The sequence below is a fragment of the Sinocyclocheilus grahami genome, unplaced genomic scaffold (assembly GCF_001515645.1).
Source record: "Sinocyclocheilus grahami isolate Dianchi unplaced genomic scaffold, SAMN03320097.WGS_v1.1 scaffold296.1, whole genome shotgun sequence".
In the NCBI taxonomy this organism is placed as follows: Eukaryota; Metazoa; Chordata; class Actinopteri; order Cypriniformes; family Cyprinidae; genus Sinocyclocheilus; species Sinocyclocheilus grahami.
Genome location: NW_015505475.1, coordinates 52,522 through 63,808, shown reverse-complemented (window position 1 = coordinate 63,808; position 11,287 = coordinate 52,522).

The window sequence follows — 11,287 nt, the reverse complement described above, 5'->3', positions numbered from 1 at the left end:
GCACCTGTGTTCGTTGTCCATAAAATACGCCTGCCCATACCATAATCCCACCGCCACCATGGGTCACTCGATCCACAACGTTGACATCAACACACCGCTCACCCACACGATGCCATACACGCTGTCTGCCATCTGCCCTGTACAGTAAAAACCGGGATTCATCCGTGAAGAGAACACCTCTCCAAAGTGCCAGACGCCATCGAATGTGAGCATTTGCCCACTCAAGTCGGTTACGACGACGAACTGCAGTCAGGTCGAGACCCCGATGAGGACGACGAGCATGCAGATGAGCTTCCCTGAGACAGTTTCTGGGGGTTTGGGCAGAAATTCTTTGGTTATGCAAACCGATTGTTGCAGCAGCTGTCCGGGTGGCTGGTCTCAGACGATCTTGGAGGTGAAGATGCTGGATGTGGAGGTTCTGGGCTGGTGTGGTTACACGTGGTCTGCGGTTGTGAGGCCGGTTGGATGTACTGCCAAATTCTCTGAAACGCCTTTGGAGACGGCTTATGGTAGAGAAATGAACATTCAATTCACGGGCAACAGCTCTGGTGGACATTCCTGCAGTCAGCATACCAATTGCACGCTCCCTCAAAACTTGCGACATCTGTGGCATTGTGCTGTGTGATAAAACTGCACATTTTAGAGTGGCCTTTTATTGTGGCCAGCCTAAGGCACACCTGTGCAATAATCATGCTGTCTAATCAGCATCTTGATATGCCACACCTGTGAGGTGGATGGATTATCTCGGCAAAGGAGAAGAGTTTTAAAATCCTAACCGATTATGAAATCTGGTTGCAGCACACACATAAGGAGAATCTTTGCAGATTATCTTCTCTCAAATCTTAAACATGCACACACTACAAGATTTGAACATCATGGCGCATCACACACTACAAGATATTATTAAGATTATCATGCCAGAGGGAGCGCCTCACGTGATCGCCTCGTGACCAGGGACGTGTCTACGTGGTGGCCAGGGGTGACACCGGCCCCCCCTGAAATCTGGCTGGCCACCCCAGGTGCCCCCCCCCACCAGATATCTTGCGACAGGCTTGTTTTTAGTAAATTCCTAACGGCATCTGGCAGTGGCGGATTCTGTGTAGGCAGCTGCCTAGGGCCACTTTCTTCTCTTCTTTATACTTAATTTTAAGCGGTTTCTATAGCGTGATCTTAATGACAAATGTTGAGAGCGCATGTTACGCGATCCATGTAATGCGTGAGCAATAATCTCACCGAAAGAATCTGCAAGCGGATTTCCTTCACTCATACAAAACTGGACGTGTGCTTTTAACTATACATTGTTTTTTTATTTCATGAATTGGCTCTGCTCTGGCTCAAACGTTGTCTTCGCATCACTGAACACCAGAAGAGCTTTTTTTTCTAATTCAGGTGAAGAGTATAGGCTTTTCTAACTAAATGGAAGCAAACTGGTTATAGTCAGCCTTTCTGCTCGTGACTCCCCCTGCCACCCCCATACACGTTCAAAACTGAGGCGATTTCATTCCAGCGATTCTCTTTCTCCCTTAAGGTTGTGATACGTTTTCGACACATTATACAGACAGTCGTGTTACTACAAAACATCAAGAAGCAGTTTCCTCCGTCTCCACTATCCAATGGAGCAGTACAGCAGCTGTTTTGCGGTTGCGCATTGGCTATTGTGAAAGTACTGACGTAATCATATAGCCGTCATCATCCCGATTTCAATCCTAAATATCAAACATGTTTGATATGATCGGGGCGGCCCCGATTTGTGTGCGAGCAGATCGGGAGGTGCAAGATTCAATCTGTGAACGCCTCACATTACAGATAATCCGTGATCGAAGGGGCTTGACAAGATTTTTGCTCCGATTCTCGGGAGGGGAAAAATCCTGTAGTGTGTGCCAGGCTTAACACAGATTTGTGAACAATATTTGAGAGAAATAGGCCTTTTTTGTACATAGAAAAAGTCTTAGTTCTTTGAGTTCAGCTCATGAGAAATGGGGGCAAAAACAATAGTGTTGCGTTTATAATTTTGTTCAGTGTAGAACCCTCCACATTTTTTATTTTATTTTATTTATTTATTTATTTTTATTACTGAGGAACAAGGTGAAGTTATGCTACAGATGCTGTGAATAGAGCTTAACCCAGAACAACCTTTTAATCTTCCAGAGGTTAGCAAATGTTTGACTCCCAAAAGAACAATGTGACTTCATTTTAAGAAATGCAGAAATAACCCTTTTATTAGATAGAATTGACAAGCAGCGTGATTCTCATCTCCCTCTCACGTCATTATTTTCACAGGAAGTGTCACATGTAGGCAGGATAAATCAGGTTCAATCTGGCAGAAATGCGCTGCTAAACTACAGCCTACATCAGCCTACAAAAACTGTGAGGACTGTTAAAAGCTGTTATAGAGTTATTGGTAAACCACTAACCCATTTGACTTTTTCATATACTTTTCATACAAGGAAAAAAATAGATATTCAAACTAAAACCTTTCTACATACAGTATTTAAAACTTACATGGCCATGTCAAACATGGCTCAGCTGGGAACACAAATAAAATTAGATCTACTCATATTTTAGTTTTCATGAGCAGTAGAAGTATTTTTTGTTATTGTGAGTTTAAGATCTCTATGCAAAAGCCCTCTTCTCCTGTGAAATAAGCTGCTTTTACTTAAAAATATTACTTTAATTTAAAAAATGGTTACCTTTACTACAACAGAAGTAAATTATATTGCCATTATATACAATTAATAAATTACAAATGTTTTATTTTAATTTAATTTGTTACCTGTGTGATTGCATTTAGTGTAGAATTAAAGCCATTGGTTGTGTTGTTAGGGTTTGTGTTAGAGACAGATAGCTTATCCTGACATGACTGTGACTGTGTTATCTTGTCTTTCTAATTAAAAAAAGGCTTGAAGCAACAGAACCATTCCGGGTCTCTTATATAAGCGGCCGTTCCTCTCTGCTCACAGAGAGTAAATGGCGTTTCAATTAGACAAGAAAAAATAGTGTCTTAAAAGGCAAGGAATAGTGATATAGAAGGGAGCAGATTTAACCTCATGAGCTGAGTGAAAGTGGATTAAAATATATCACTTAAAAAAATATTATCTTTGACATTTTCCTTCTGATTTTCACAGACAAAATTTAGCCAACTGTATTCTCATTTTATTATGTTCCTCTCTACACTCAAGTTACAAAATCTGTCACTGGGACAGCACCCTTTCAAATACTAATTTGTACCTTTATGGTAGTAATATGCACCTTTTAGGGCTAAATAAGGTACAAAGGTTGACCTTTTGAAATGGTACTGCCCTAGTGATAGCTTTTGTACCTTTTTTTCTGAAAGTGTACACATTTGCATAATACAAAATAACAAGGACAAACAAACATACATACAACAGCCAATAAAAGTCCATTTGTAAGACCAGGTGTGTGTGTGTGTGTGTGTGTGTAGAGTTTCTATAAAAGTATATTAGAGGGGGCTGGCTGGACAAGGAAAAGGGTGAATGATAATGATTACAGTTATCGTATAGTTAGCAGCAATAATACTAATACCATTACCACTACTACCACAAATAATAACAATAATATTAAAAATAATACTAGCCATTGTAATATTAAATTATTATATTGCCTCTGGTCCCCCCGTGGGCATGGCCCAATTTAGTCCACAGCCCCCATCACTGCACAGCGGGTTGATTTGTCATAATTCATTTTATTATTTCAAAATGTTCTTTAATATTAAACTATAATTATTTAGGATAAAAAATGACCTTAGTGTACATCTTATTTGTCCCATTCCTGACAACAACAAAACAATGGGATTACAGTTCAATGCTACTGACAATTTTGAATGTTAATCTCTTTATTTGTATAGTTTCTCTGTCCCTCTGTACATGGTCATCTGAATCAATTTGATAAGGTCAAAGGTCAGGGCTGGGACCTCTGAGATGGCAGGTAATATATTAATTTAGCAGACATGTTTATCCAAAGTGAATTAAACTCAAAATATACTTCCACCGTTCATGCTTTACGGTGGCCCATGCATTGTCCATGTGATTTAATTTTCATCATCTCCAGAGTCTGCAGACATATGCATGCAGCCCAATTTGATGATGACTCAATGGGAATGTTTTCGTTTGATTGTGTCTGAATCACACCAATCTCAGTGGTGTAATGTCTCCCTGTGATGCTTGGCGGCGCACCACAAAAGCTATATAAGATACCCTGAACACAGTTGGCTTCTGTGCCTTCAGTAAGCGCACTACGTTTGTGTGTCTTGTGTGGTATTGTGTGTCCCATAGGATTTAGCTTTGTATTTTGGCAAGTAAGGATCAGGATCAAGCATTTTTTTTAACTGATCAGTATCGGCTCTCCTCAGCCCGATCCTTATTTTACATCAGCTGTAATGCCGGTGATGCCAACTGCCAATAAAAGGAAAAGAAGACGCTCAAATGAATCAAAGTTCAGCTGCCATTAAAACCAAAAGAACTAGTGAGGTCTGTCCTAGCGCGTCACGCACGTTTGAACTTTCGTGTTCAGTGTATTTGATGTACACTTTTGTCGATCACTCATTCATTAATCATTTACTTTTATCTGCTGTCAGTCTATCTGAGATGTCGTTATTATAACGCTTAGCTATAGGTTGTGTCTTGCTTCGGATTTGATTGACGGACTGGCGTGACAGCGAGCTTCAAGCTTTCTAACCATATCTCCACTTTTTACCTTTATGTTGCAATTATTCTGCTTATTGTACATATAAAATACAAGAGGTTTACATCAGTATATACTGTATACACACACACATACACATATTACTTTCACTCTCTTAGCACTACTCTGTATACATTGGATTGATTTTAATAACTTTAATGTACTTGAATTGTGTATAAATCACTAGGAATATACAAGTATCGGATCAGGACTCAGTATCGGCATATACTCTCTATTCAATGACTCAGATTGGATCGGGGGCACAAAAAACTGATCGGGACATCCCTTCCTGCCTGTGCTACATCAAGGCCGGGACACAAACGATCATTGTGTTCACTGCTTGGGAGCGGACCACGCATGGTCAGCTCTGGAGGGGACTGGTTCTGTGTGTTGTGAAAGTCTTTCGATGAGGATGCCCTCCCTTTGAAGGCCTGATGCCCCACTTTCCCTCTTAACCTCTTCGACAACACAGTAAGTTCAGTCATTGAGATTGGTTTCAGTAGGCCAGAAATCAAGCTGCGCCATTCCAGAGGTTCATCCCTTGTAGAACCCAGGTCCCGGGGACTGCTGCCAGCTCCTTGCACTGCCAACAGCAGAAGGAGAGTATTGCCCTTTGAGACTCCTCGTCTGAGGTCTCATCAGGGTAGAAAGATCTGAAGGCCCTCATTCTCTCTAAGAAGGCTATGGGAAAGAGATTCTGATGCCAGAGCACTCAGGTCTCTGAGGGCAGGTCCCTCCAGGGGGAAGTGGTCCACACCAGTTCAAAGTGTTCCTTTAAGAAATCAGCCTGCATAGTACTCAGGAAGCGCCAGAGGTCAGTCAGATTGATTCCCTTGAGACGTTTTTGGCAGTGTGGAAATTTTCTGCCAAATATGTCACCATGGGGCCTGCAGACTATAGAGAGGGGTAGTATCTAAAAAAGTAGTATCTCAACCCCTTCGCTTCAATAGGGTTTGGTTCCTCTTCCCAAGAGAGACTGTGTTTTTTTTACAACCCTTACTTCATATGTTCCAAAGAAGGATGGGGGTAGCATTCGGTTTTAGATCTGCGATGTCTGATCTGTACTCTGAGGACATACCGATTCAAGATGCTAACGCTGATGATAATTGTGACTCAAATAAGGTCCAAGGACTGGTTTATCACAGTAGATTTAATGGCTGCATACTTCCACATATCCACAGCACGGGAAGTATCTAAGGTTTGCTTTAATGGGCGAAGCATACCAGTATCAAGTTCAAGTTAGGCCAAACCAGTTTCAGAGACTGCTGGGACTCATGGCAGCTGTGTTAGCTATGGCAGGCATATATAAATCACCGGGGGCTCTGGGGCACCTTATTTGCAGACTTGCACACCAGCTTTTCCTATGAGCTCAGGGCAAGCAGGGGCTGAGGCCTAGGAGACTCCACCTGGGGGAGGTTCGGTTAGGCAGAAGGTACATCTCAAGAGATGACCCACTGTCCACTCTGGTTCTCCCTCACACAGGCATGGCCAAAGCTATGTGTGCATGCATTTCCCCTTATTGAGCAATCACGATTTATCACCCCCAGCCGGAGAATTGGAGGCTGTGGGTTTGACCCCTGAAGGGGTTCCAGCTCCTGAACTTTGGTCTCTGAGGTGGTTGAATGAGATCTAGGGCTCCCTCCACAAGGAAACTATACAACCCTAAAGTGGAGAGTTTGCACTGTATGACTCAGAGAATGAAATTGGACTTACTCAATGTAAGCAATGATATATATCTGACTCCACGAGATCGAGGGAAGTTAGCGAGGGACAGACCAGCTTTAAATATTCTAAGTGGAACACAGCCCAAGTCAAATGAGCAGATATTCTTCTTTATTAAAAATTGTGTCTGCAAATCTCAAGAGACTGCAGATACATTTTTTTTATGCTGGACATGATTTCATTAGGCTATAGTAAAAGAACAACAATAATAGTCTAACTTAAGAATTTTGAATAATTTCGCTTTAATTGTATTGTAATTGTAAAATTTGATTGTATATGGTGATCAGCCATCTTTTACACATTCATGATTCTTATGATCCCTTTCTCTTCTTATTCAAGAAGGTCATGCCCCAGTTCATTCAGTTTTTTTGTATTGGTATGGACAAATATATGTATTGTGTGTTACAACTGTGAGACTCGTTTGCTTTTTTATGAGGACATTTTCTCACATGAATATTTGAGATAATCTGCATGCAGGCAGATTTTCTCACAAATGCAATTGAGCAACTTTCTTTTCCAAAAACAGCAGATGGCGCTGCAGGCAGATTTTCTCACAAATGCAATTGAGCAACTTTCTTTTCCAAAAACAGCAGATGGCGATGTCGGTCAATTTACGCTAGTCTCCCGAGACCCGAAACACCTGTTTACCTTTTCAGACCAATATGAAAAGAGTCCTCGCTGTCCAGAGTGTGTCCTCACCCGGGTAGTGCACCATCATCCAACGCGCAGAAAAAGAAAGTAGGCTAAATTCTATGGTGAAGCTTGACATTTTGATGCCATTTTTCGGGGGCATCTACATGTTTACCTGGCTGACCTCAGATCATTAACATGTGAACAGTGGTCAGTGTGAGGTGGGATCACATTAGCGATAATGAGGTGAGACAGGAGAAACTTTACCTCTCCTTACTTTCATACAGATTATATAATCAGAGAATATTTGTCTTCAATTTGAATTGGTTTTAAAACTAGACATTTCAATCTATGATGAAAATTACAGGCCTCTCTCATCTTTTTAAGTGGGAGAACTTGCACAATTGGTGGCTGACTAAATACTTTTTTGCCCCACTGTACATATATGTATCATGTATTTGAGGCACATATTCACTGAGATTCAGGTTGTTTTATTCATGTGCCTGTGAAGAAAGTTCCCGGAGACCGAGACGGCAGAGAGCGCACCCTGTTTGTTTTCTTTATTTTACAAAAGCACATTGTTTTGTTGTTATTATGACTATACACAGTTAAAAGTAGACCCTTTGCAGTTTCAAACGATGCCATACTCGTATTTGTATTTTTAATAATTTTCGTGGTCATCAAGAAAACGTGACAAAACGGTCTTCAACACCAAAGATTATTTTCTAATCATTACATTGTTCTGAAATACTGGTAATCCACTGTTTGTTAAAATCATTCTGAAATACTGGTAAACCACTGTTTATTAAAATGCTGAATTTAGTATTATATCAGCGTGAACTTGATCCTTCTCCCCAATTCACAGGACAAGAGTTACACCAGAAGAGAAATATTCATAATTTTGCTTAGCTAAAAAATACATAATTATTTTAGACACAAATGATTGTACAGTGTTACTACATTTAAAACGTTTTAGATATTGTACTAAATACTGTGATTTGTTTAATTTTTTTTATTAATAATTAATGACCTCTTGGGTGATATTACTATATCTGACTAAATTAAATAGTCTAAGCTTTCATTTTTGGTACACAATATTGTCGCTATCTATAATACATTTGCATTTTAGTATTACAATATATTGTGACATGATATATCGTTATACCCCTGCATTGTTTTGAATGTTGAACAATTGATTTTTATTCTATATCCCGCGATCCAACAGAGGATAAGAGGTACGAAGAATGGATCAGTTTTTATAAGGAAAGACTGCCTAGTTGAATGTTTAGCCATGTCACTACTGATTTTTGAACTAATCAATCATTAACAACTTTACAGCACTTATTGTGAATTTGACTGACGCTGTAGTAGGGTCGCTTTGTGAAAACATCTGTATGGTTAATTATAGATGTAAACATAGTAAGACAGAAACTCACCTGTTCCCCACTCATGTTGGTCTGCTGTATTCCCTGAAAAGGTAAACAGGTGTTTCCGGTCTTGGGAGACTAGCGTAAATTGACCGACAGTGCCATCTGCTGTTTTTGGAAAAGAAAGTTGCTCAATTGCATTTGTGAGAAAATCTGCCTGCACGCATTTGTGAGAAAATCAAGCCAAGTTTCCTCATAAAAAAGGCAAACGAGTCTCACAGTTGTAACGCACAATACATATATTTGTCCATACCTCTGCATTTTCTCTCAAATAGAGTTTTGTATCTGCAACTCACTTTGCGTTTGTTTGAAAGACGAGTTTTTCTTTGCAAAGCAGATTGTGTTGATTTACAAAACGCTGGATTTGTTTGATGAATATTGGCACAAAATTCGCTCCATAGAAATGTTCTTTAATCAGATGCTGTATGTTCATGTTTAGTCAGTCTTTGAAAGCAGGAAAGGAGTCACACATTTTAAAACATGCTCTGTGCATCCATAGAAAACAAGCTCATGTATCATATATCCTTTCCTTCTAAGGTGCATGCATACTTTTTGGCATCTAGGCGTCTGGGCCTTACAGGCTCATAATCCATTCTTGACATAACACAAGTACCTCATGAGCCGGAGACACACTTGAATTATTCAGGGAAACTGAGCTCAGCTGCTTACAGAAACAAATGAGTGTGTTTGGTCAAAGAATCTGATATGCTGATCTAGATTACTTAACATAACGCGGATGTTCAACATCATATATGATGATTTATGATTTATTTCACTATAAAAAAAGTTTATTTTTTATTTTTTATATCAAATACATGATGTACTGGTTATATAAGTGGAAGCAGCATATAAAAGCAGAAAGACTAGTGAAGCGAGTGTTGTGTCTCTATCAGGTTAAATGACGGTGTAATGATTCCCGGAGGCAGTGAGGGGGATGAGGAAAATATATTCCTATTAAGGTCAGTTTAATACCTAAGAGGATACTTGTTTTATCAGGAATGAGTAATTATTAATTTTAATAGCAATAATTAGATTTTTTAAATTGGTTTGGTACTATTTTCGTAAGGTGTACATGTTCAAAACTTTAAACTGATCACGCTTGTAATACCACTAGTCATTCTGTCTAAACCTGATCTCATTGTAGTTGCACATATTTTCATTCCACAATCATTGTTTCAGAACACAAGATCATTGTGATATGTATTGAGAACATTTGGTTTAATCACCAAAACACAACAGTAAGATCTTTTTTCAACTTAGTGCTTTTAACAATCAGTAGCAAACAATACAAAAGGTACAGGTTTCAAAAATCACCCTCGGTGCTGAATGAATGTTACTGTATACACAGCAAATGTTACATTTACGTTCAGACAAAAGCTATTTAAAAAAAACAACAAAAAAAACACCTTTATACAACATGAAAATGTGATCAAAGAACACATCAAAAGTAATTTACATACGCAAGCAAAAAAAAAGTATTTTATTTTAATTTACAACAATACTGTGGATGCATGTGAAAAAACCCAAACAACAACAAGTAAATGTAGACCTGAAATTCACAATTATCAAACCGGTCTTCAACATTTGGCCATACATTTTAATCAACATCACAGTGAATGTCTTCATTGTTCAGGCACCGTGGGAAAAACCTTCTGGCATGACGAATCCAGGCTTGACATTGCTCTGCAGTTAAATCACCACAAGCTTCATCCATGGCTTGAAGGGTGACATGCTCATGGGGATGGCGATCATTCACCTTTCACCTCCATGTAGAGAAGAATTCCTCAATTGGGTTGAGGAAAGGAGAGTATGGGGGAAGGTAGAGGGTCATGAACCGAGGATGTGCCTGAAACCATTCCTGAATCAGCTCTGCATGGTGGAAACGGACATTGTCCCACACGATAACATAGATGACATCTTCACCCTGACAGGCCTGCTCAAGCTCATTTAGAAAAGCTATCAGGTGTTCAGTGTTGTATGATCCTAGAACTGGTCTACTTTATAAGTACTAAGAGTTTAGAAAATTTACCAATTGCTTGTGAAAATTGTGCCAAAAGCAATTTAAAAAAACTGTATTATTATTTTAAAGACCCCTGAATTCAAAAGGAGTTTGTTTTGTCACTTATTCCATGTATGCCGCTGATGAGAACCAATATTGGTATATAATCCATTTCTTTGCTGTGAATCAAAAACATGACAATATTATGATAATCAGAATTTGACAATATTTGTATTAGTACTGAGTCATATAAATGCTTCAATCTGATTGCCCAATTAAGTTTAAAACATTCTGATTCCCACCACTGGTAATGCCTGTTTTAATCAGATATTTGTTGCATGTAAATTATAATAATTTTATATAAATTGTCATTTTAATTATTATGTAAAATATTACTTATTTATAAAATCCACTGAAAGGAGTTAAATGTGCATGCTCAGTTCACAAGGAATTGTGGGTGCTAACAGATGCTTAACTGTAGGCTAGGTTACTAGGAATGGTAACTTTCTGGAGTGACATTTTTAATAAAATTATTAAAAGAAATTAGTTTAATTAAGATTAATTAAATTATTGTAGAAAAAGTAGTACTAATAGTGATAACTGAGCATACTGTGTAACCAGCGACAACTTTTTAATCTCCCTTGAAATAACAATGGAAATGATCACATTTTCAACAAATAATACAGGAATATTCAGATGGATTCAAAATATACAAATGAGGACAACAGAATCCATCAATCAACCAACGACCCAATCAATCAATCAGTATATAAACAAATAAATAAACAAAATGCAAGTGCTGTGACAA